The sequence below is a fragment of the Lactuca serriola genome, chromosome 4 (assembly GCF_051521515.1).
Source record: "Lactuca serriola cultivar US96UC23 chromosome 4, Lser_US96UC23_V15, whole genome shotgun sequence".
Classification (NCBI taxonomy): Eukaryota; Viridiplantae; Streptophyta; class Magnoliopsida; order Asterales; family Asteraceae; genus Lactuca; species Lactuca serriola.
Window position 1 is genome coordinate 145373702 of NC_136411.1, and position 8630 is coordinate 145382331.

Below are 8630 nucleotides of genomic sequence, written 5' to 3' on the forward strand. Positions count from 1 at the left end.
AGATCTGTTCGCCGAGAGCCCTGCCAAGGTTGGGTTTAGTTTTGGTTGGGAATGTTGTTGTATACTTGAGTTTTCTCCACCGTCCGTATTTGGGTTGAGGAAGAAGTGTCCAAGTTGTATGAAGTAGTTGGAGGATAGTGAGGAGTGATTTCTAGGACAAAATCTAATTTAAGTGGGGGAGAGTTATAACACCCATTTTTCAGAACGAATCGAATTAGGGTTTTAATGAGTCAAATGTTGGATTTTGGAGGAAAAAGGATCCTCACGACGTGAGGCATGGAGGCTCATGACGTGAGATGAGTTGCAAGAAGATTTTCTCCGGGGCTGAGCTCACGACATGAGGAGCGCTACAGCTCAAGCCCATAATCTTTTAGGGTTTGTTTCATATTTAAGCATCTCTAACCTCATTTTAGGGTTTCTTATCAGCCCCAAACACTCTTTCACCTCAGAAAAACCCTAGTCCCATCCTTGCTTGATCTTTGGTGGTTTTGGAGCTTTTCTTGGATTGGAAGAAGGAGGAAAGAAGAAGAAGAAGAAGAATAAGAAGAAGAAGAAGAAGAAGAAGAAGAAGAAGAAGAAGAAGAATAAGAAGAAGAAGAAGGTGGTCTTGTGTTGTGGCTTGCAAAGAATCATCACTACATTACCTTACATTGTTTCTAGACCATTATAAGTGATAAAGCTTCTACCTTTATGGTTATAAAAGGCTAGATCTAAGTTTTTTCCCACTTTTCTTCTTGGTTGTGCATGTTGTAATGAATAGAAACCATAAAGTTGGCAGCTTTATGGGTTATGAGGGCCTTAGGGATGTCTTGGAGTTCAGATATAGGGAATGGTTGAGTTTTGGAACCTTGAATGAGAGTTGGATTCTTTTTTCTTCAACTTTTGACCTAAATGAGATCTAGACATGTATTGGACATATATGTCTTAAAATCGTCAACTTTCTTGTGTACTAAGAAGTTATAAGACCCTCTCGAAGGTTGGAGTGCAAGGCTTAATGGATTAAGGACTTAAAAGATGAACTTTTGCTTCAGACTGTTCTCACGACGTGAAATATGGAGGTCTCCTGACGTGTGGGATGAGTTATCCCGTTTATGGTTATTTTCTTGGAGCTTACGATGTGAGAGAAGGGTTCTCATGACGTGAGGGAAGCCCCGTTGACTTTTCTTGACTGAGTTGGCCAGGGTGAGTCGTGTTGAGTTGGAATCGAACTAAGTGGAATCTCATGACGTGACCAAGGATTGGCCACGACGTGAGAGTGGGCAAGTTGACTTCTGACTTGGTTTGACTTTTGGGTCAAGATTCTATTTTTAGAAGGTAGACTTAGAGTTTACCTTGTATGGATTGATAAGAGGTGTCGAGCACTCGTCTTTTGGCAAGAGAGCAGTTAGCTGAAGTTGACTTTATGATTCGGGTGAGTATCCTCACTATACTTGTGGGTCGAAGGCACCAATGTCGGCCCACTATGATATGTTATGCTTGTTGTTTTTGTGACTCTTGCATGGTATGTTGGGCTAGGCCCTTTAGTATGTTGAGCTAGGCCCATTTGTATGTTGGAATAGGCCCATGGATCAGGAAGGGCTAGCCCCATTGTATGTTATGTAGACGCTAACTGTCTTTTTGACTTTTTCATTTTTATGATTGGGCTAGGCCCAATGGTATGTATGGTATGTGGTATTTTAAGGAATTCAGTAAGCTTTGTGCTTATGGTTTTTATGGTTATGGTTTTAGGTACTTCCGGTTCGAAAGGGAAGGGCCCGACATGATAGCAGCGTATCCACCCATGTTTCCGTATTATGATGATTTTGGTATTGTACTCTGATAACTATTTTCTTATAAAGTACCTTTGAATGTTTAGAAAAAGGATAATGAATGTTTGACTTAAAGTTAATTAATGTCTTGGTTTGATTAAAAATGAAATTTTACTTCATAATTTTCGGGACGTTACATTGAGGGTGAGCTAACCCTAGCCCTTACTTCCCTTAAATAGGGGTACAGTCCCCAAAATTAGGGTTTTGGCTCGCAGTAGTTGTGACATCGTGACCCATATATGGTTACGTCGTGAGACTAAAGGAAAATGTGCGTTTCTTCCGACATGGTCGCATCGTGACACATAAGTGCTCATGTCGTTACCAGGGTTAATACTCCAAAATAAATTGATCAGAGATTCAAAAAAAAGTGTTTATATGGAACTGGGTGTTACATCGAGTTGAAGTATGAACCAATCCTTCTTCACGGCCATAACAAGTAAGGTTCTAACAGTGACAAGTTTTTCTATCGGTGAAAAAGTGCCATGGAAGTCCACACCCTCTAATTATGTGAAGCCTTTCACCACGAGTCGTGCTTTATCTCTTTCAATATCCCCATCGGGTTGGTACTTTATCTTGTAGACCCATTTTGAGTCTATTATGTCTTTCCCTTTTGGCAGCTCCTCAAGGGACCACATTCCATTTTTTTCAAGGGCATTTATTTCCCTTTGCATTGCTTCCCTCCATTTGATATCCTGTATAACTTTGTGTGAATTAGTAGAATACTTGTAAGAGATAAAATTAACTAGACGATGTACTGTCGAGGATTGTTGATTGGTAGTGGGTGGTCCATGGTCTACCGAATGAGGCAACTTTACAACAAAATCCTCAAAGTATTTGGGTCTAGACCTGTTTCTTTTATCTCTTGGTTTCTCAGTTAGTTGTGTTTCAATGATTACATTCTCATTAACATCCCCTATGGTACCTTGAGGTGTTCTCTCAACTGTTGGGTTTGGAGTGGTGGTGGCCTCGTCATGATCATTAGCTACATTTCCATTAACTTCATGATCTAATTAATTTGGCACTTCTTGAGGTGTTCTCTCAACCTTGAGGTGTTCTCTCAACCGATTCCCAAGACAGGGGCGAAGTTAGGAGTAGGAGTAGTAACAACCGATTTACCTTTAAGACCACTTTCGGCGGTCTTCAAAAGTCCTTGAAGTTTGCTGAGTGTGACCTCCTCCTTGTTCATGTGATATATCATTCGGAATTGATCATAACATGAAGGTAAGGAGTGCAATATGATGTCTATTGCCAACTCCTCCGGGAAGTTCACATTCAATTTCAGCAAACTGTCCACGAATCTTTGCATTTTCTGCATGTGGCCCATGATGGGTTCACCATCCTTCATCCGGGTTGTTATCATGGAGGAGATGATTCATACCGCTCTTGACGAGCACTCTGATGGTATCTGTACATGAAGTCCTGGTGCATCTCAAAAGGGTAATAGTCCTCATAGGACTTTTGGAGCTCGGTTGTCATCGTAGCCAACATGATACATGTCACCTTAGTGGCATCTCTCTCAAGTGCTCGGAATTTAACGATCTCCTCTGGAGTAGCAGATGACTCATCAAGTTCCTTAAGCTCCTTGTCGAGGACATATTCCTTGTCCTCATAGCATGTGACCATCCTGATGTTCCTAATCTAATCATTGAAGTTGGAACCATCGAAGATGACTCTCCCACAAAGGTTCATGAGAGAGAAGGAGCAGGTAGGGTTTGATCCAGAAGAATTGTTGGAAGACATCTAAAAAGGAAGAAGGACAAGTTTAGATTATATATGTAATCCTTAATAAAACACCCAAATGTAATATTAAGGCTAGGACCCAACACAATACTTTATAACTTGGAAGAGGGATGCCGTAATCCAAGCTATAAAATATCTGAAGGTAGGTGAATGACGATTCACCAATTTCCACGAAGAAAAACGAAATAAATTATGTGGTTTTAATTGGTTTTTGAAACTCCTAGATTCTTTTGAGATTCATTGAACTTTTCAATGGCATGTTTCAATCTAGATTGTGCCCTTCAGGTTTTGTGACTGGGATGCCGAGGATTACAAAACAAGGTGTGAATAACCATGCAAATTAACTTGGTACCCTTAATATTATTACCTAACCACACGCGCTCCACCAATCTATGATAAACATTAAGTTACCCTTATCTTTCCTTACTAGTCCAAGTTAGTGTGTTGGTTAACCACACACACTCCACCAACGACTTGGTAAGGTACAAAGTGTTAATTTCATGGGTTAGCACCAATTTCACATTCTCCTAAAGTAACTAAGATTGGGAATTTATAAAAAATTTAGTTACTTTGTAATAATCATTATACTTTTAATGAGAATTAAAGTCATTGTCCTACACGTTCGGCTAACGACCCTCCACCAGTCAAGGAAGCGGTGGGTGAGAGTGGACGCCCATTAAGCTGTCATTTTATAGGCAGCTACCTTATACCCCCCCCCCCCCTTATAGACCGGCTTCGTGAATGAGACCTACTAACGGTAAAACGACTTGATCTTATATATATATATATATATATATATATATATATATATATATATATATATATATAATATTATATAAGGGTTGAATTTTAACTTTTAAAACTCTAAGGGTTGGAATTAAAGTTTTCTAAGGTGTGTGAGACTTTACAAATTCCAAAACTCGAGGGCAAGTTTTGAAACTATTGAAAACTTTTCATTTCATAACTTATGAGTTATAAGTTTATTAAAATAAAGTCTCTTCATTTTATGTAACATATGTGTTCATTAATGGACTTTAAAAGGAGTAACTTTTGGTAATCCATAACTTGAGGACAAATTTTGGATTCCATTAAAACACATCAAGATCAAGAATTAAACTAACAAACAATTTGCAAATAATTCCTATGATTTACTAAAACTCATAAGTTCATGAACATTCATATAAAAAATTTAAAAAATCATATAAACACATACAAAACTTGAAATTTTGATAATAGCCTTTGAAATTGGATTAGCATAATCATTACAACATCAAAAAAAAGGTTTTATAAGTCCAAAACAGTTTAGTGTAATGATTCTAGTCCAATTCCCTCTTAAAAACTCGAAAAACTGCATTCTGGGCCTCCTACTCGTCAAGTGCATGAACCTACTCGATGAGTAGGATGAAAAAACACATGGACTCGTCAAGTCCCCCCACGGACTCGGCGAGTTCACTGAACAGAAAGCAGTCTTTTTTTAACAATTTGCATCAAGTATTAAGAAAAATTGCCTAGGCTCTGATACCACTGAAGGGTTTTGAGCATTCTAACACTCATATGGTATACATGCAACCCTAAAAACCTTGGATCTATGTTTTCTGTTGGGTTGAAGATTCGTTCAAGGGTTGCGTCTTTGGGCCCGGCTGTTAGTCCAATTGTTTTGTACTCCGGTTTTGGGCCTGTCCAACCGAGAGCCCGTTAGGTTTATTATATAAGTATATGCTTGCATGCATATTAGGTTAACGATCTAGAAGGCGATAGTATTACGATAGCATTACAGTTTTCTCTCTTTATCGTTCTTGTAAACCTACTAATCCTCTACAGTTGATGTTCTTAATCGAGCTCTTCTGAGGGTTTTGTTTTAATCATTCGACACGTTTGATTCATTCTTGACTTGTTCTTATTTTCGTGTTCTTGCTGTTTTATATTTACTTACCTGTTTAAGATCTAATCGATCTTCAAAGATTAAGGTTTTAATCTCATCAATTGGTATCAGAGCAGGAGGTTGTGTAATCGATACACATCTTTTCTGTGAAAAGGTTTCAATTAGGGTTTTTCCGCAATTACTGATATTTATTGAGTCGTCATCTCATTATTGACGTATCTTGATATTTATTGTTTTGCCCTAATCTGCTTTATTACTAGTCTGATCTTTGAACAGGTTTTTCGATCATAATGGACGAGTCGCAATCAAATCCCATCAATATTTCCAACAGCATCGGTTCAACCACGAAGATTCCAATCCTATATACCCATGACTATGAAGTCTGGGCGCATCACTTCGAAGACTACGTGATAGGATCTGAGGATAATGGATACCTCATATGGGAAGCAATCATTAATGGACCTTTTTCTCATTCTGCAACGTCCAGGATTATTAAAACTCAAAAGGAGTACAATGATCTGCTGAAGGATGTTAAAGATATTGCGCAAGATGAAAAGGATAAATTCCAGTGCAATATCAAGGCGTTAAGATTGATAAGATTTGCCCTTCAGTCCGACACCTTCAGGTTGGTCAGCTCATGCACGACGGCAAAGGAAGTTTGGGATAGACTTCGTGAACTGTACTCTACAGACGAGGATCTTGAACATTCTATCCAAACCTTGCTCTTATCTGAGTTTGGAGAATTCAGGCAACGAGCCGAAGAAACAGTGACCCAGACGTTCGATCGCTTCAATCATCTTCTCAGCAGGATGATCAAACATGACATCGAAAGGAAGCTTATCGAGCAGAAGGTTACGTTCTTAAATGGTCTGAGGTCTGAATGGAGAGCAGTGGTGTCTACAGTCAAAGCCCATGAACAGTTTAAATCATACTCTTTGGCGAAACTGGTGGGTATTCTCAGGTCCCAGGAGAAGATTGTGCTGCAGGAGAAGAACGTTGTTTCAAGCCTTGGTTCGCTGGCCCTCCTGTCAAAAAGTAAAGCTGTGATGGAGGATGAAGACCTCAACTTGGAGGAGTATGACCTCACGTTTGAGGATTATGCTATGATGGTGTCTAACCCCAAGAGGTTCATAAAGAAGAGATTCCCCAGCAACAAAAACCGAAACTGGCAGGGAAGTTATAGTTCAGAAAAGGTTAACAATGAACCGAAGGTTGAAGAGCCCAAGAAGGAACCGAAGGCGGATGGTGATTCTGGAGTAAGTTGTTACTACTATGGTGGGAAAAACCACTATGCTAAGGATTGTGTCCTCAAAAAGATGGCTGAAAAAGATGAGGAAAAGGATGAGGAAGCTGTGCTGCAGAAAAGGCTTGATGAGATGAGGAAGAAGAAATCTACCGCTAACCCTTCCATGAATGCTCTTATTGTGCAGGGTTCGGTTGCTGATGACGAGTTCGGTAGCGTGGAAGTTTGGTCAACCGACTCAGAAGACGAGGAAGTGAGGAAGCCTTCTCATGGAAAGGCTTGCGTGGCAAAGGAGGAAAGCAGTGGAGGAAGGTGCTTCATGGTGTCCGATGTATCTCAGTTGAGGGGATACAACACTGATGGTGGAAGCAATGAACCGAAGGAGCAGCAGGATATGTGCTTCACGGCCAAACCACTCAGCCAGCAGTTCAATGAGCTCGATGAACTGATCAAGAAGGTACAATCGGTTTTCGTTTCATTTAAAGTACCACAATCCTCATATGAGAAAGAACTAAAAAATGTTAATACAAGAATTTCTCATCTAGATAGTAGTTTAACTCAAACTCGAGTCACCAATTCTAACCTAACTGATCAATTAAGCAGGGTGTCTTCGAAGAGTGAGGAGCGGCGCATGTGGATCGAGTTGAAGGAGTCTGAATTAGTTAAAATAAAAGACGAAAACATTTATTTACAAAGAGACAATTTAAAGTTGTTAAAATAGCGGAATGTTTTTTGTTTAATTGCAAAACGTCTTTATTCTAATATTACTCAGCTTCACTTGGACTGTGAAATAGGCCAAAAGATCCATCGCATGATTTTGCCTTTCCTTGAGTTTAAGGAAGATGAAATCGATGTTGAAGCCTATAATTGTGAGAGTGTGATATCATATGATGATGTCAATCCGACCTACATGTATGGACTGGACAAAATTGAGTCCTTCATTAAATCCAAGGACCACAAGGACATGCTTAAAAACCTTTTGGATGAAAATGATAGACTTAAACTAAGAACCGAAACCATACAAAAATTTGACTCTTTAAACGCCAACGTAAGCTCAGAAAACAAAATTGATGTTGAAAATGCATCTGAGCTTAACGAGGACGACAACATGAGTGAAATTTCTGTAGAGGACACGGTTGACTGCTCAGAATTTGTAAAAAGCGAACCTGAAAACCACAAGAATCTAATTTCTGAAAATTCAGTGGAGTTCGCTCGTTTGTCCCAACAAAAGTCCCCGATCTTAGCAGAGAAATCGGTTGTATATCAGAAGGTCAGGACCACTCCAAATCAAGTGTACAAGGTCACTGGAGTAACCGAACATCAGACCGCTGAACTCACAGCTATTGTAAACAAAGACAATGTTGATGGCTGTGATGAGTACTTCTGGTCAGCTCCAATAGATAATGCAAACGAAACGGTAGGCTTATCTGAAAGAACCTCATGGATGAGTAAAGGTAGGTACATACCAGAACCCTTGAATAAGCCAGATAATTTCGATGAGCCAAGTACTAGTGGTACGAAAGTCATTCCTCAAGAGAATGAAAGTTCGGCAAAAGAAGACATTCCTTCTAGTTCCTCAGTTCAAAGTGAATCTCCTACAGTTCAAAGTGAACCAGCCAAGGAGAAACCGAAAATGAAAGCCAATATTCATCATCAACCGAAGCAGATGAGGAATAAGAAACGTGAAAGGAACCAGAGATACAGGAAGAATCTCTCTGAAAGGAAACAATTCTGCCAATCCCAGAATGCATATTTCTCTCATCAAGACAAGAATCTGAAGTTTGAGAACAATCCTGTCAAAAAGCATGAGAGCCACAACAACCGAAAGCCAAGGTTCGGTTCAGAAGAAAATACCAACCGAACGCAAAGGCTCGGTTCTGAGAATGACTTCAACCGAAAGCAAAGGTTCGGTTCACATAACAACTCCAACCGAAAGCAAAGGTTCGGTTCACAGAAC